Here is a 13,011-nt window from a genome sequence, read left to right on the forward strand (position 1 = left end):
GCGGTGTTTTCCATTCCACCAATAAAAAGGTGGGCTGTTCAATGCAACTGCTTGTTCCATGGAAAAGTAAAATAAATGTCCAGATCTCCATTTGTATCTTCTTCTCTGTCTTAGGAAGTTAGGGAATATGTCTTTAACACATTTTTTTCACACATTTTTTTTGGCAAGACTCTCCAGAGAAAGTTCTTTTTTAAGTGGGCTCTTGGGTTGGATGACTTTTTACATTCATGATGATGCAACTAAAGGATGATACCCATCATGTTCATCTCATCAGTGACCTCCTAAGCAGAACCACAGTTATTGTGGAGGTCAGGAAACTGTTGTCTTAAAATGAGTAGTTTCTTTTATCTAACATGTGGACCCCATTTTTTGCAGCACAAGGTATTCATGAAGATGATATGCAGTTGGCGGGGCAGAACTAGTAAAGGAAATACTTGTAGTCTATGCTAGTTATTCCTTCTTTTGTTTATCTTTGGTCCACTACTTGCGTATAATTATTGAAGTGTAGAATTTCACCGTATGTGTGAGTATTCAATAGGTTGCCTAGGCTTTGATTTAGGAGTATGCAGCATATAAATTATCATCTGCACAGCCACTATGGCAACAGTCTTGCATACAAAACAGCACATGGATTAGACCTGTAAAGAGCCTTTACAAAGAAACCTGAAATAATGTGAAAACTTTGACTTTTTTTTACAAATTTTAATTCAGAACACAATTCACTGAAAAGACTTTAAACTTTGAGGAAATGTAGGTCCAGCAAGGCAGGGGAGATTTGCGTTTTGTGGTTTCTTGGATTTTGGACACAATTTTCAGCTGAGCATTTTTTTCCATGAGATTTTCAGGATTGTTCCTGTTGAGAATGCAAAACAAAACCTGATGTTCATAAGTTGGATAGCTTTCTAGTTAGGAAAAAAAAAAAAGTGTTTAATATATTACCAGCAGTTCTTTTCTTAGTCAGACAGGAAGAACTTTAATTCCGGTGGTGATTCCAATGGCCTGGTCAAAGAAAGCTAAACATCTTTTCTGCCATATTGTGTCTTTCCTCCCTTCCTTTTCATAGGAGCTTCTGCCGCCATGGAAGCTGCGTCACCCTTTCTCAATATTCCTTTTTGGGAGGTGTTTCTTTAACTATCCTGTAGGAGTTCCTGGCTTAATGAAGCTTTGCCAACTATCTTGAACTTGTCATACCGTACGTGGAAATTTTCACTAAGTTTACAAGATCCCTCCAAGCCCCAAGGCATCCAGAGTTAACAACACATATCATAACATATGCAATACTCTTCAGCAGGTGCCTGTCATGGATCTGGAGGAAAACCACCAGCAGCAGTCTGAGATTCCACTAGTAATTGACAGACAGGGAGGGAAAAGAGAGCAAGAAAGGGAGTGTGAAAAACAGAGTGTACAAAACTTGTCCAGCCATAGTAAAATCTTGGGCTAAATTTGCCTGTTGAATCTGAAGGTTTGTATTAATTCACAGAACTGCAGATTTTCAAGCTCTTAGAACTTAGTTTCTTGCTGTCTCACAAGGCAGTGCCATTTCATGCTTTCATCTATTGCACCTGCATCTTGAAACTGGACAGGAGTTCCTCTTTTGGTTCCTCTTCTCTCCATTGTTTTTAATTTCTAAATCAGAAAAATACTTTGCAGTTCTAGCTTAGCTCTGAGTAAAAGAAGGCTGCTCCTGAGACCTGCAGCCATTGAAAACTGGCAAATTGAAAAAGGAGCATCTCCTTGAGGAAAATGTCAAATGGCTGCTATTGTGTTATCTTGTGCCACATAAACCTGCAGATCTTGATAACAAAAAAGAAGAAAGCAAATAAAAATTTTAAACAAGATGAGTTGGAAAAACTTGGATTACAGCTGGGCAAGGAAGTTGGGATGTACATGCTTAATGAAGCATTAATTAAAGCTTACGAAACCTGGGCAGTTTGGAGAGACTTGGAGTTGGACTCATGTACTGTAGAGACAGAAAAGCTTGACTGGAGAGCCGTTGCTCTGTGTACATACAACACCTCTCAGTCAGTGGTTCTCCCCTTTTGCTTAACAGTCGTCTAATCATGAACCCCTTTCTGTAACCCTTTTGGGGGATGAGATACCTTTGTATACTTTTACTCTTTTATTTGTAATTTATTCATTTTAAAAAATGCTTCCCCTGAGTGGAGCCTTCTTCTGTTCCAGCCTCTCTTCAGGGGCTTTTTGTCTGTGATAATACGCAGAGGTTCTATTGTGAATATACTGTGTTAAAATGACTGGCTGTCATGTAAGGAGAAGAGCAAACAAGAAAGCAGGGATCTAAACCAAGAGGAAGGATGCAAAATACCCATGACTAAGCAACGGTGAATTGATGCCTAATTAGTACTGGCAAAAACATTCCTTGCTGTCATTCTGTGTATTTTTTCTTTTTCTTATAAATCTTGTTTGACTCGTTATGGGTAACAATTTGAGCATAACATCGTGATAGTTAAATACGGAAGAAATGTAAATGAGTGTGTTTTTCTAGTGAGGGTATCGTAACATCATGTAAGGTAAGTACAGGAGAAATGTAAATTGATCTGGTTTTCCACTGAGAGTACTGGAAGACAAGTGGATGAGGAAGGTGGATATAGGAAGCAAGTGCTATAGAGATGGCAATGGAAGTTTAGTAGGTTAATTATCTTTAAAAAAATCTTTTTAAGACTTAAAAAAATAATGCAAAAACATTCATAATTATTATTTGTGTAAAGACTGAAGGAATATGGCTTTTACTAATATTTTGTGTGGAAAATAAATACATCTGGAAGCATGCAGACATGCTCTTCCAGATTTTTTACATTGAAATCTGTGTTCTCAAAAACTTGTCCCCTGAAGCCCACTATTTCCTGCTTTGCTTTTGGAAATTCAGGTAGAGACTCTCCTGCTTGTTGCTATAGGAAGCAAAGCAACAACTGAGTAAGAAAAGGATTTGGATGCTGCAAGAATTTTCAAAATGGAGCACACAATAGAGATAAATTTCTTTGGTCTGGTAATTTAAAAGCATAATGTCACTAAATTCTTCATGTCAGGAGAGGGTTTTTTTGGTAGGAATTACTCTGACAAAAGTGAATGTTAGTTTGCGTGATACTACAGTAGTTTTGCTTGCATTTTAAGTGGCTTCTGGCACCAAAGTAGTTTGTTTCCCACCTGCACAACCTGCTTTATGAGGATGAGGCATTTCTGGCAGTGGAAGCTTCTTTTGCTGAGTTTACTCCTTGAAGCCTTATGACCTTGTACCCACCGAGTGATACCGAAAAGGTTCCTAAGGCAAGGTGTGTATGAAGTGATAACAGATTTTGTCAATTACTGAAGTGTTTCTTATGGTACTGTAAAACCTCTATGATCTGCTTTCCCCATGTGAAGCCTTAGAAGGGAAACAGTAGCAAAACTATTTGTTTTTTTAAGTATACATTTCATAGATGTAAGTAGGAAAAATCCTGATGAGGTGGGGATTTCATTTTCTTTCTTTTGGGATCTAAGTATTCACAACTCAGGTGGGGCAGATCATGCAGACTTGCTTGAGGGTTTTCCTTTGTTTTGGTGGAGGATTGTTGTTTTGTTTAAGATTATGTGAACCTCATAGTTTCCAAAGTGGAATTTTAATCCAGATTCAGTCCATCAGAAAAACTCTTTAACAAACTCCAGAGTCAGACAGTGAGCTTTCCAAACCATCATAGAAATGTGAATGTTTTAACATCTAACCAATGGCTTTGCTTGCAAAATTGTAAAAAAGGAGCTTTTCTTGGTCAATTTGGTACAAGTTTTTTCACCTAAACAAATTATGTGTGCAGCTACTGGTGTTTTTTTAACAATATCCATAGTTTTGATAAGCCTGTTGAAGTGAATGAGAGTATTTCCAGTAGTGTTAATGAGTTTTGGGTCAAGTCCTTGGAACTGACTCATTTTTCTCTCTTCTCCAGGCTTTTGTATCAACTTACAAAGATCTTCTGTTGCAAAAGCAAAAATTTTAAGTAACATGATAGCTAATATGTATAACGATGTTTCATTGGTATAGAATTTTTCTAACTCTGCACCATGTAGCTTATTTCCTTTGCATTTCAAACTGAACTGTAGAAGAGAAAGAAAACCCTAAAACTAACCAAAAACAACCAACAGAAAAGTTTTATGTGTAGACCAGCACCATTTCTGAGGAAATTCTTTAAAAATGAAGGGTGAAGGTGAAAACCCAGATTCAATTTTGACATGTGCAGACCAGAAAAGCAGAAGTGTAATTTTACATCTGTATGCAGTATTGAAAAACATCTCATCCCTTCCAACTAGATGTCATATCAGGCTTTAGAAAATAAGTTTCTATGCCAAAACAGGCTCTTTCTTTTGTATTAAGTACAGAGCTATTTCTGAAATAAATTTGATGGAAAGTTGGAAAGTAATGCATAAGTTACCCTTTTTTCCTTATCTCAGAAGTGACTTGTCCTGGTCACCTCAGAATGTCACAAAAATAAAGCCTCTGGCCAAAGTTCTTATGTGCAATTAGAGGAGAAAAATCAGCCATCTGGAGGGCTTGAGAGGAGCAGAAACTGTGCTCTGAATAGAAATAGACATGACACAGAAATAGTCTCCAGCTTTCTGTGCCGATCAGACTTAGACTCTTCCTGGAGCGCCCAAGCTGTCCTTTGGCCACAGTATAACCATTGCAGGCGGCTGTCACAATGAAGAAAGCTCCAAGTGTAAATGCAGCACCAGATAGGTTTAGCCTTTAGTTAAATGACTGGAAAACCTTTACTGTTAAGCCTGGGCTTTGCCTTGAGTCCTAGACAGGATAAAAAGCAGGCTGCCTTACCTCTATTGAGATTTTACATGGTTTGAAAACATCCTTTTCCAGCTGTGCAGTCCCAGGCCAAGTGGTAGTTTACAAACTTTGTGCTGAACATGTCTTCCTTAACTGCCTGAAACATTCATCAGCCAGTTGTCAAAGATTTTTAAACAGTTTAGGCTCATACCGTTTTAGCACAGGCCTTTGGTAAGCCTTTGACTGGTCTTGCAGATTTGAGAATCATTTTCAGGATGGGGACTTGCATCATACCATGCACTTACTGGAATAATTGTCTGTCCATTGAATTCCTTAATGAAAAGGTTTTTACTGCAACATTCTTTGGTTACCCCTATGGATTACATGGTGTCATCTTGCCTTTACTACCTTTTCAGAAACACATAGCCAGGATGTTTTCATAGACACGCACGCACGCATATTATTCCTGAACTTGTGCCAGGCTCACAAATTAAAAGCAGACATCTTAGCATTCTGTGAGCCTTTAAGTAGCTTTTGTCGTAGAGAAGAAAAAATTAAAATTCTTGAAAGAGTGCATCAGGGATAAAATAAGATGGCAGTATACAGCAAAGATCATTAATTATTGAAACGAGGAGAGAGGTTAAGAGACTTAGAGCTTGTTTTAATTAACTATTTTGTCCCTAGTGGCTCTCTAAGGCTCCAAAGCATCACCTTTAAGTACTTAAGTCATTCCCAGGACATAATTTGTGCTACAATTAACTCGTAAGGTTTAGCCTTAGTGCCTGTGCCTGTGAGGTTGTGAATAGGTATTGGGATTGCTAGCATCATTAAGTTGCTCCCAAAGTCTTGTCAAAGCTGATTCATTTAACCAGACTGGAGCATAGCGCTCTTAATGTGACAAAATCAGGAGTCGCTGTCGCTGCATTTGGAGTTTGATGGATTGTACATGGTGTGTTTGTCACTTGGTCAAACAAATTTGACTCTTAGCTCTCAGAATCGTTATCCAATTGAACACGGACTGTAGGAATATTTTTGTTTTATTTTTAAATCCTTGTCTTGCTTATGCTGTGATATTCACTCTACCCAGGCCAGTGAATATTGCAAAGTGTGTTCTCTGTAAGAATGAATACTATTCCTTTCAACATTTTAAACAAAATTGTTTACTTCTTTTCCAATATGAAGCAAGTATTTTGTATAAAATGCAGTTTGCATCAGGTCATAACCCACAGCTAAATAAGTCATTTGTTTGCAGATTTTGACCTAAACAAAGTGCTTCAAGGGATATTTACCCAAAAGGCAATATAGATGTTTCTTCCACTACCTTCTGTCCATTTGGCTACCACCATCATAAGAGAGGGAAGATAGTAGTGAGAAGGGATGAGATGGCTTTTCTGTTACCTCTTGTGTTCAGTCCTGTCCAGCTGACTTCTCTGTGCTCTCTGTGGAAAATTGTCTGGCAGGTTCCTCAGATCATTTCACAATCACTTCCAGGGAAGAAGCCCTCTCTGTCTGTCCCCTGCAGCTATGCTCCTTGCTTCCTCCTGCTGCGCACATTCTCTGTTTCTTCAGCCACAGGGGTCCAGAAGTACTGCAGACTCTGGTACCACTCCAGCAAAGGCAGCGGGCAGCAAGAAGAGTATGCTGAAAAAAACATGATGATGAAAAGGGGGCAAAAGCCTACTCAGCGTGGAGCAGAATTAGGGTAAATAGGCTGTAGACATTTTATGATAAGCTTAATCTATCTGCCAGGTACTTAACAGCCAGAATAGATGGGAGCAGTTTGATCTGCTGTCTTGTAAGCAGCCTTGTTTTCTTCTGTCACTCTAAAATCTACTGCAGATGGCCCAGCCTTCTTACCCAGAAACAGTGCCAACTGCGTGGTGGAGTGTGACCGGATCCCTTAAAAATGAGAAAGCAACAACACAGATCAGTTTCATCAAACAGGAAATTGGTTTCCCCTTTTTTTGTTCGTGTTTTGATGAAAACAGAAATCAGGACTCTGCACAGAAATGGGAACCTCTTCTGGCCAAAACCCTAGGGTTTAATTTGTTACCATGCAAAACAAAGCCAGACCAGCAACTCACACTTCCAATGCAGATGTTTTAGTAGGGCTGACATCTGAAGGTAGTTTGAGGAGTTGAATTTTTTCTCTCTAGTCTGAAATTTATTAAATACGAAGTGTTTTCCTCCACAAGAATGGGAAGAATTAATGGACCTCTGCAGGGGGGGAGTTGAGAAAGATAATTTTACAGAAATGTGTATAATGTAGTTAATCATATAGTCTAATTGTAGGCATATCATTTAGTTATAGTTTGGACCTGACAGATTTGAAACAAAGCCCAATACAATTAAGCACTAAGTTGCAGTTTTTCATTAGTGTAAAGCATAGAGGAATGGCAAAATCTTCATGTAGGTGTGTGCAGCTGTACTGATTTTATGCAGAGCTGCACCCTCTTGTCACAACCAAAGATCTGGCTCCTTCTCCTGGCCATGAGGCAAATCTGCTGGGGTTTTTTTCATGAGAGCAAAAGAAACATTCTGAGGATAGCTAAAAAAATAAGTGGAGTTTTGGCCCAAAAAGTTCAAACAATGGGTGTTCCCTTGTAAATGCCATAGTAAATTCCCATGCAAAGTTTCCGTCTCCTTGTGGTATGTAGTTTGTTTCTCAAACAAGAATGCCAGAAGGTAAAGTACAAGAACATTGTGGCTGCTGATGCTACATGGTTTTTTTTTTCACAGATTATTGCTATTAATTCCAGCCTGTTTGTTGGTTAAGGCTTCACAGAATAGTCCAGAGTATAACATTCCTATTACTGTTGCAGGCTTCCCTTCAGCCCCAGTTTTATGGTTTTATGACAGAAAAGTGCTTGCTACATTCTGACTGTGTTCCCCTAGAAAAACTCTTACCTGAAAATACACATAGGTGGTATTAAAAACTGCATAGAGATGGAGAAAGTGTTCTGGTGGAACACAGAAACACCTATATCTACACAGGCTGGAAATACTCTAAGTCACATTAATTTAAAGGCATATATTTGTATTCTGAGTTTAATGTCTGTGTAAAAACACCTGGAGCTTTGGAGGAAAATGTTGGCCTGTTACTGTGTTTTCTCTTTCTGTCCCTCATTTCATGCTTTGCCCGTCTGCTGCCCTCAGAGCATCTCGTGAAGCCTACATAGGCCTGGGGACAGCAGTCTGTTAAAGCCTGCTGCAATAACTTTAGCATCATAGGAAACAGGCCCAGTGCATCTTACAGCAGCGACAGTATGTGGGCTCACTCTGGAGAGTCCAGGCCAGTGTAGAGGTGCTCCAGTACCAATAAATGCAGCAGCTAACTGGTTTAAATCCTCTGCATCTTTTTTACCTCTGTAGCACAGAGGTGCCATAGGTCTCAAGACAGAGGGTATGGAAGAAGGGTTTGCCTGCAGGAATATGAAGTGCTGCAAAAGTTACTCTTTCAAGTAACTCAGTTCACAGGACTAGGTTTTTCTAAGTACAAGAAGGAGAGTGGGAGACTGAGTTGTTCAGCCTGGAGAAGGCTCTGGGGCTGGGGCAGCCTTCCAGTACTTAAAGGAGGCCTATAAGAAAGATGGGGACAAACTTTTTAGCAAGGCCTGTTGCATTAGGACAAGGTGTAATGGTTTTAAACTAAAAGAGGGTAGGTTTAGACTAGATATAAGGAAGAAATTTTTTACAATGAGGGTGGTGAGGCACTGGAACAGGTTGCCCAGAGAGGTGGTAGATGCCCCATCCCTGGAAGCCTTCAAGGTCAGGCTGGACGGGGCTCTGAGCAACCTCATCTAGTTAAAGATATCCCTGTCATTGCAGGGGGTTGGACTAGATGACCTGTAAAGGTCCCTTCCAACCCAAACTATTCTATGATTCTGTGATTCTATTCTGAGGAGTCTTGGTGTCAACGCAGAATGTAAGGAATGCTTGCCAAGCCTCATGGTTATACACCAGAAGAGCTACGTGTAGTTAAGCTGGTGTTTCTTTAGGACTACCATTATTATCTATCTCACAGAGGTATTAGTTTGTATACCTAAATATACTCTGGTTCTCTAGCCCTATTTCTGTTGTCAACTTGGCAAAGAATATCACCTGAAATGCAAATAGTCAATTTCCCTCTTTTCAGAGTCTAAGCCTTTGCCTCAACATAGTGAGGATCAAAATATGCAGTCACTTGCAAATCCCTTCACTTCAATTTTTATGTCATTGTGAATTATAGAGTAAAACATGTATGTAAATTTTGCTGTCTTTTATTTCTGAATGGAAGTTCAAAATACAATGCCTTACAAAATACAGCACCATACAGACACTGAGGCACCCTCTGCCAGTATCTCTTTAATGTAACAGTAGGTGAGGGTTACCTTCATTCCTACCTTTTCCACTACTTAGCAGTGATGCTCCTTTTTGGTACTCATCCACAATAATGGCTCTCCTAGCCTAGGTGCCAGATGAGTTTGGCCTAAAGGCAGTACTAAGCTATACTGTGGCCCCAAGAGCACAGTTTGCATGGCCCTCAGTTCCAGTTGACAAATGAGGTCTCATGCTCTGCCAGCCTCCAGGATTCTGCTGTTTTCACTCTCCTGATAGCTCTTCACCATCACCAGCAGTTCTTCAGCAGCTGCCTGGGCACTTTCCACTATGTCACAGGCAAGAAGGCAGCTTGCACCCTGAGAACATGTGGGAAGCCCCTTACTGTCGTCTTGTTCCCCCACTTCTTTTTAACTACCTATCCCTCAAGATGCAGGTGATGGATTACAGCTGTTACTTGTCTGGTTTTTGCCTCAAGGCTGAAGCACAGACAAGTATTAAAGGTAACAAGTTCAAGGTCTGTGAATGTGATGCTTCACAAAGTTGTCTGTAACGTCTTAAATTTCACTCCCAGTGATGTTAGAGATTGATTTATTCTCACTACTTTTAAGGTCATTTTTGGGAGGCCTCCTATGTTGAAATAGAAAGTGCAGTGCCTCTTACATTCCTACATCAGAGAGGTAGTTTATCATCTGTTGCTTTCATTCCTCACTGGTTCACGGTCTGCAAAAGTGCAAGAAATTAGCCAAGAGCTTGGCTCCAACTCAGGGAAAACTGGGATATTTTTAGACAGCATTAATGATCTTGTGAATCAAACTAATTGGAATCAATTGCTGTTTAGGACTGGATTTTCTAGCTAAAAATCAGTGGTTTAATAGTTGTAAGTCTTAGGTCCATTAAGCAGTGATTTAATCATTATTGCTGCTTACCCTTTTTTTTTTTTTTTTTTTTTTTGCTTCAGGTTGCAGTTAAGAATGTTCCCTCCTTCTTATTCTCCATCTCTGCAGGTGTAGATGGCCTTGTTTATGGCAAAAAAGCTCAGAAAAAGGGCATGCATTTAGAGAAGAAGGTGGGACCAGAAGTGTGGCAGACCTTTTTCATCCCAAAACATTCAAAGGATCTCACTGCCCTTTAGAAAGAGAACAAGTGATTCTGCTTCTTCAAGGTGGAAAAAATACCCTTGAAGCTGAGAAGAGGATGGAGAAGTGGGACAGCACAGTTTCACTTTACAGAAGCACAGTACAGAGAGGCTGAGCACCTGACAGTTCTTGAAAGAATCTCACCCTGCTGTTTCCCTGCTCCCTTTCTGGCAGCAGCAGCAGGCTATTTCATTCTAGTTTAAAGAACTGTACTTCAGTAAGGCCTTTGGATGTTACAAGTTGCTACTTTAGCACCTGTTTGGTCGATATTGATAGCAAGAGGGGGCCTTATGAACACAAGCCAGGATTCCTGCTTTATGGGAGAACTCCTGCATTGCAGAAAGTTAGGTCTTTGCAGAGTGGCTAAGGGATGGAGACCAGATTAGTGCTGTCTAGTGGGGGATGCAAAGGTGTTGTTCACAAATGTTTTAATGGAGATTCTTCACAGAACGAAGCTTTGTTGGACTGGGGACTAAGGCTGTGTATTTGGTTGTGGTACTGCAACATAATCTTTTTTATCTTCAGTCTTTTTTACCACAGCTTTTGCGGTAGTAAAGTTCACTTTGTTGGCAGGCACAGGACTTAGTACTTAAAACACATTCCTTCAGTTCAAATCTAAGGTGACCCTTTTGATTGCAGCTGACATTGCTTTAGCAAGAGTCAGATCTGTCCTTAAGGACTTCCTTTATGTCTTGCAAAGAGATGAGAGGGGAGGACAAGGGAGAATGGAGGAAATGAAGTGAGAAGCAGTCACTTCTCCAAATGTTTCTTGAGCAAGCAGCAGTTAATAGTGAGCTTAGTGTTCTAGTTGTTCTCTTCAGTGCTCTTGCTTTCCATAAGCGAGACTATTTTGATCTACATATTTAAATCATTTTAAAAGAATTCAGGAAATCCTGTCAGTTTTCATAAGAGTTTTGCATGAGGAATGGAGAATGGGATTTATGGCATTTTTCACAGTAAATCATGGGTATCAGTAGTGATTCCAGGAATTAAGTAGAAACTATAATATCAAGATTACAACAGTTTACTGAACTCTACACAGAGTTTGGACTAGTTTCACAATATGTAAAAAAATAATTGGCAAAACCACCACTTTTTGTTGTCTGATTACTGGCCTGAGCCATTGCATGTGCTTCAGCTCTCAAGTTAACCAAAAACTGTCTGACTCTCACCCTGGGCTGCTAAGTAAATAAACATGGAAATCATGACATATGTTCTCCATCTGCACAGTCATGTGCTATATCTTCAGTGCTCAGAAATGTTACTTAATAGGAGTATAATCACTGTTGTTGAAAAGTATATTTAATGATAAAAATAAGGGATGTGGAAAAGAGGCCAAGTTTGGCACCTAATGCAGTAGTGACAGTTTATTGAAGGTCTGGCAGAAATAGCTTCACTTTCCTGTTTATAATAGCTCTTATTTGCTGCATTCCCCATCTGTGATTCAGCAACTGGAACTACTCTGATCTGCAGAGAAAGGAGGCAGAAATAGGTATCTTTTTTTTTCTTCATGATCATATGCACCAACAGCTGCTGGGAGTGGGTGTTGGAGGCAACAGCAGAAAGGGAAAGTTTCACATTAGACTAGTAAAATAATTCAGGACCATACAGGGTTCTGTTAATATTTTGCCAGAGAGCAAATTCACAATTTTTGCCTGAATGAGAAGGAGAAAATCTCAGGATGTGGAGTCTCTGACTCCTCCTGGATTCCTCATGCAACTTCCTGCTCTCAGAAAAGCCAGTTTGCTCATTCAGTTTGGCCAGAGAGTCATTTTTATTTACAGTCTTAAGTTCCAAGAATCATTGAATGCAAAACTGTGTTCAAGTTGTTGAGTAGGTGAACACCATGGAAATGGATCTTGAACTACCAGGCATGTTCTTCACTGCAGAAACCTGTCAGTGCTATGAAGCTTGGGGTGCATACTTTGTTGACTTCTAAACCCCAGTCCCTTATTTTGGTTAAAATTACCTTTGAGGAATCCCAGGAGGAGGTTATCTGTAGAGTTAGCTGTGTAACATGAGAGTCTTGCTCCCTGCTTCTGGAAGAAAGCGTAGGCTGTGCTGAACAAGCGCTGGCTGAGTTGTGGTGATTTCAGAGTGTCCCAAGAGTTGCAGGCAGTAGAGTAGATTCTCACTTCTGTCCAGCTTCCTCTGGGTGTAGCACATCAGGAGTTGTTAAGGAACCAATTTTTTTTCTCCAGCCCCAGCTCAGACTTCTCTTTTTCCAAGTAGTCTCTCTTTCCAGTTGTGGATAAAGGAGAACTATTTCTTGCTTTCCAGTGTGTGCCTCTAGCTCACGTGGGACTTAACTGAGCAACATATAGTGCAGCCTAGATGGAGCTTTTTAAGTCTTCTGATGTATATGACTGCCATCACTTGGGATTAGGTCTAGGGACAATTTTGGCCCTTTGGGCATCTAGTAGCTGCTTATTAGTCCATCCTGTTAGGGAGGTGATGGATTGGTGAATTTGTTGGTACAGTGAGGAGTAATGAAAAAGTAAGAAAAAGTATGGAGTGACTTTGCTCCCTGCATCTGATTTGAATCCCCCCTGTGCAAATGTGTCCTTTTCTTGGCCCTCCCTTTTCCTTCTTGACCCGGAACCCTTTCTGTCAGCTGAAAGGAAGAGTAGAGTTATATGGTACATGGTACGATGGTTGGACCAGGCCTAGAGAAAACTGGGCTTCCAGTGCCTTCAGACAAGACAGATACTAGATCTCTGAAACAGCTCATCTGTGTGTAGCACAAGCTAAACAAAATGTTTGGGTTCTTTTTAATGGAATTTGCTTTAC

General features: G+C 40.1%; 1 protein-coding gene and 1 long non-coding RNA gene across 2 annotated transcripts in view; one reads left to right on the forward strand and one right to left on the reverse strand.

Moving 5' to 3' along the window:
• The window catches only part of SVEP1 (sushi, von Willebrand factor type A, EGF and pentraxin domain containing 1), a 133,381-nt gene that overhangs the window by 24,448 nt on the left and 95,922 nt on the right, over window positions 1–13,011 (forward strand). The gene's annotated exons all lie outside the window — the stretch shown is intronic.
• Window positions 766–6,445, reverse strand: LOC142421531 (uncharacterized). The gene is made up of 3 exons (XR_012778898.1): window positions 6,164–6,445; window positions 4,817–4,922; window positions 766–853 (listed from the first exon to the last, which is right to left on the reverse strand). It is a non-coding gene; the product is annotated as an uncharacterized LOC142421531 (long non-coding RNA).

Source organism: Mycteria americana, chromosome Z, assembly GCF_035582795.1.
Source record: "Mycteria americana isolate JAX WOST 10 ecotype Jacksonville Zoo and Gardens chromosome Z, USCA_MyAme_1.0, whole genome shotgun sequence".
In the NCBI taxonomy this organism is placed as follows: Eukaryota; Metazoa; Chordata; class Aves; order Ciconiiformes; family Ciconiidae; genus Mycteria; species Mycteria americana.